Below are 4,902 nucleotides of genomic sequence, written 5' to 3'. Positions count from 1 at the left end.
GTTGCGCCGCCGCCATCTCCCCGCAAGGTCGGGCCACGCTGCTCACCGCCGACACCCGGGGCGGCTTTTTGGTCCGAGGTTGGAGGTTGTGGGTTTTCCTTTTTTTTAATTAACAAACTGCATTGATTTTTTTTTTTTTTTTCTCCAAGCAGCGTAGTAATGGAATAAGAGCGCGAAGTACAAGGTGAAACAAATTCAGCTGTAAAATATGAAGACAGACAAGTTGTGCTGTACAAAGGAGGTCAAACACTTGTGGGACTGAAATCAATAGTAGCTGCACTCCGTACAGCGGCATGGATGAACCAAAACCAAACCCTGCCTGTTCTTAGTGCCGCAGAGCGCATCGATTCCTCCCTTAATATCTGCCGCATACATTTTCAGTAGCGTACACTGACATCTGTAAACACCGACCAAACAACATAAAACAGTGCTTTACATTTATTTAAATTAATTACCCTCTGGGAGGGACAACTGGCTGGGACCAGCGCTGCTCTGGAGGGGAATAAGAAGACGGTCGTTGAAACGGTTGTTTTTCTGGCGGTGACTTCTTGATTGCGATGAAATAGCATTGATGGAGAGATTGCTAATCAGAATCACAACCAGTGAATTTCAGTGTGCTAAAGGTGGAAAATACCTAACACCCTTCACAACTTTGACCAAGGACTGCTCAGTACTGTAAAACAACGCAGTGCAACACATATTTCAATTGGTTTTTCCTGCCTACAATGTTTCCAGCGAGAGCCCTCACAGGCGGACACCAGCACCCGGTAACCCCCCCACGGCGAACACGGCAGGGTGACCCACCGGCACTCGCAGGTCTAAGTTGCATTTCACTTGGACGGTTTTCTGAGCTCTTTCGAGGATTTTTCCTGAACTCTACTCCAAGAACGTGTCAAAACTTAATTTCAGACCTAGTGTCAAGACCTTTTTGAATTTGTCACACACCTCACAAGGCTTATTTTATGGCTAAATCAAAGTGAGTCTGAACAAGATCAGCTCACATACAAGGTTACAATTGCGCATTAAAACGTGGCTAATCTGGGGCTTCCAAATCACGTAGTTACTTCTGAACTCTCCTCCCTTCCCTTTCCAAAATTATAACTTTTACAAAAAGCACATATAATTTCTCAAAAGCCCAGAGCTGGGCACATTGCAAAATTACTGCTGTGTGTTTTTTTTCTAGCTAAGAAAATACAGTAACGCGGTCTGTTGGGGGGAAAAAATCCCTCCCTCCCTATTTTTATCCCTGTATTATCCCTATTTAGGAATAATATAATTTCTTATGTACTGGAGGCCTGAATGCCATTCGTATCCACGTACATCCATGAGGTGTGCACATGAAAATGTATACCTGCAGCGAGGCAGCAGCTGATTTATAAGCTTTTCTATACAAACCTAAGTTTCTTCTGTACCTGCATTGTAATATTGGGTCTCTGTTTTGACCTCTGTAGAAATAACTTGATTTTCTGGTTACAAGTCATCAGTTTTGGGGTTTGCTGGTTCACTGTTTTTACTTTCTCCTACTTTAAAGGCATACCAGCAGGCTCAAGTCCTTAAATGCAATTTTTGCACGCACTAGTTCCATCTCCAACATCAAGTACATTTATTATTACTCTAGAGTAAACTCAGCTTTTCCGGCGATCTACGAGCAATGCCAGTCACAGAATAATTCAATTATGCTTAATGTGGTTTTCATTCTTGGGTAAATAAAATTGATGAGACAGCAGCTCCTGCAAATAATTTCACTTTTTCCCCAGTATTTCTTTTTTTGATGGAAAACTAAAGAGTTCCGCTCAGGCTTGACAGCTTTCCCTCATCTGCCGGCCGCCCCAGACGTCAGCCGGGGAAGGAGCCCTGTTCGAGGGCGCTGCCCCGGTCCCTGCATTGCCACCTCCGACGCTTTGCCCACCAACAGCTCTGGTCACAGCAACATCGGTAGGACATTTTCCCCTTCTGTTAACCTGAATGAGACTACGCATGAGAGCGATCAAACCTATACCTCTCCCCCAAGGTAGTCTGAATCCCGTGTGACGTGCTCCAAGTAAAGCATCATTCGGATGCTGTAGGAGTGGATCCACACCTTGCTCGCTTGGAGGAGGACTGGAGGCAAATGTGTAACCTCTGCCATCCCTACAAAGCTACCGAGTGTCAGGCGTCATCCCTGAGGTCTTCACCCTCTTTGCTAAAGCCAACACGAGCATCTCCGGCAACTGCTGTGGCTCAGATTTCCCCCCTGCATCCAGGGCACCTGCTCCTTCAAAGCACTGGGAAGAGTCGCAAAGGAAGGATCCCAGTATCAAATAAAACCACGTCAGGCAGGAAAAACACATTTGTATGTGGTAGAAATCCTCCCAGAACGAGCTGCTGCAATTCTGCAGAAGGAAGTATCAATCACTTTGCCGTTACGCTTACGCACAGGAATATTTTTCAGCGTTCCTTGCACTACCTTGAGTAACAGTCAGGGATAATCTGGTTTGTTCATAACTTCTGTCAAGGTAGCGCTGAAGTGAGATAGGTGCTTTTCTCTCCCCGGGCATTTGTAATTCAGTCCTGATCTCTCCGGAGTGCCATTCAGTAGGTCCGCCGGCTGCGCAGCCCCGAGCCCGGGTGAGGAGATGCCGGGCAGCCCCTTCCCAGCCGCTGCGGTCCCGGGGCAGCCGTCCCGCTCCGCCAGCAGAAGGACCCGAGCATGGGGGGCTCTTAAACCGGTCAGAAGAGGGTTCTGCATTAAAGTGACAAAAATATGGGACAGTCAAGAAGGGAAGCTGACGCGTTATCCATAACCGGCCAGGCCTCTTCTCCTCCCCATCCCTCCTACAGCGTTTAAGAAAAGGGGTACCTGTCTGCAGCTGCCTGCCCTACTGTTTTTAGCAGCTCTGCTTCTCCCCAGACAAAATGTTAGAGAGAGAGAGGGAGAGATCAACAGCAGCTGTACCTCACAGGATAACGGCCGCATAGCTGCATGACTAAAAATACAGCACTTCAATGAGTACCATTATCAATTCAAAAATAAAATGAACCAAAACATATCTGCATGCAAGGTGCACTGAAACCAAGCGACATTTCTTTCAGCTGATAAAGCCAAAGACGGTGAAAGCCATCCCTTTGTATATACCGGTCTGCTCCAGCCAGGTTTAGGATTTTACCTCTTTAATCTCCACGTCCTCTCTCAGGAAACACAAAGGAGAGCGAGGGGCTGGGGAAGGGTGGGGGAGAAGCTGCTTTCCAGCGTGGTAGCCCAAAAGAGTGATCTTGCACCCCAAAGTGCTCACTTCCCATGAGACACAGGCATCGGGACAGCAATACGGGAACGCCGCTGCCTGCTGAAGGGTGCCGGGGCCGGGTCCCACCTGGATGCCCGTCCCTGCCCTTCCTCCTGCCCGCTCCCACCCTCGCCCTCCTCCCTGTCCCTCACCGTCCCACGCCTCGGGATGGAGGGGGGGGTAAAACAAAAGGCAAAGCCGCCCAAAGGCTGCGACGCCGGGCAGTGCCGGGGTCAGCTCTCCGCGGCAGCCCACGTTCCCACCAGGCAGCCCCTGCACCAGCCCCAGGCCCCCACTCGCTGCCTCGAGCAAGACCCCAGCCACCAGCCAGTTAACCTACAGAAAAACGTAGGACTGACTTAACTCTATTGCCTTGTGCTCCGAAATACACCATTTGGGATTTTATAACGGAAAAACCCTGCAAAAGGCCTAAACCGAAGTATCCAACAGCCCCTGCGTAACTTCTGTTTAAACTTGACTCGTCATTTCCCTCCCTTCCAGACTTAGACACCAAGCCAGTGAATCCCAGCGTCCTCTCAGAGACTCAAGACACAGAGTCAACGGCATCTCTCATTCTATATATTAGATATGAACTCTACATTACATCTTTATGAAGTCTTGTTTACCTAAGTTATAAATTCCAGAAGGCTGGACTGTAAAGGTATCACAGACCAAATAAGTTTAAGCAATCAAAAGGTCAACCACAAACTGAGAAAACGTTATTTTTTGCACAGTCGAACACCTTGTTAATACAAGACATAAAACAAAGTGAAGCAGCACAGAGAGAGAAAACAAAGCTGGCTTGTAACAGAGTTTTACCTTTCACAGCAAATTCTACAAGCTTAAATATATTTTCTGTAATAAAAATGGTCAAAAGAATCTGTGTAACTTGTTCCTAAATGAAATTTTTTAAGGTTTTTTTTTATTGACACTTTGCTGTAATTTTTTTCATCCGTATAGGAATAAATGCATTTCATTGTAACATATAAAACAATTCTGCTTTAACATAAGCAAAATACTTTTTTTTTTTTTGCTCTTTCTAGGATGAAATATTGCTAGGAAGTATGTGTTCGGGAAATATCCTGGGTTTCACAAAGCGGCAATTCCTACTGGGACAACGACTTCCAGGAAAGTTACAGGTCACTTCTGGCAAACAGCTTTGGGATGTCTCCGCTCCCACGGGCGGAGAAAGCCCCCGGGGCACACGGAGAAACCCCAAACTCCGAGTCAGGGTGTGGGTGGGCAAATATTGCCATTAAAACAGTAATATTTAAGAATGCAAAGGAAAAGCCCGCAGACGGAGAACTTCTATGTGAGACAGACAGATGAAAAGTTTAGCAGCCGCGTGTTTAACTTTGGGAGTTCAGCTCGGCGGTCCGAGGACAGGGAAAGGGGATGGCTGTGCCCTCCCCCAGCATCGCCCGCTGCCCCCGGCTCGCCAGGGCCCCGAGGAGAAGTTCGCCCAGTGAAATGTAAATCGTATAAATTGAGGGTTTCACATCACTTTTATTAGCGGCAAGTCTTACCCCGTACCCAAGAGTTTTAGTGCTTACCTACCTAAAGCTCCTTCTTATCTGCTCCCTTCAGGTCGCGAACACCACGGGAAGGGATGGGAACTCGTGGGGTTTTACACTCCAGC

The sequence above is a fragment of the Cariama cristata genome, unplaced genomic scaffold (assembly GCF_000690535.1).
Source record: "Cariama cristata isolate BGI_N322 unplaced genomic scaffold, ASM69053v1 scaffold19244, whole genome shotgun sequence".
Taxonomy (NCBI): domain Eukaryota; kingdom Metazoa; phylum Chordata; class Aves; order Cariamiformes; family Cariamidae; genus Cariama; species Cariama cristata.
The sequence above is the reverse complement of the archived record's forward strand: the minus strand, read 5'-3'. Positions refer to the sequence as shown.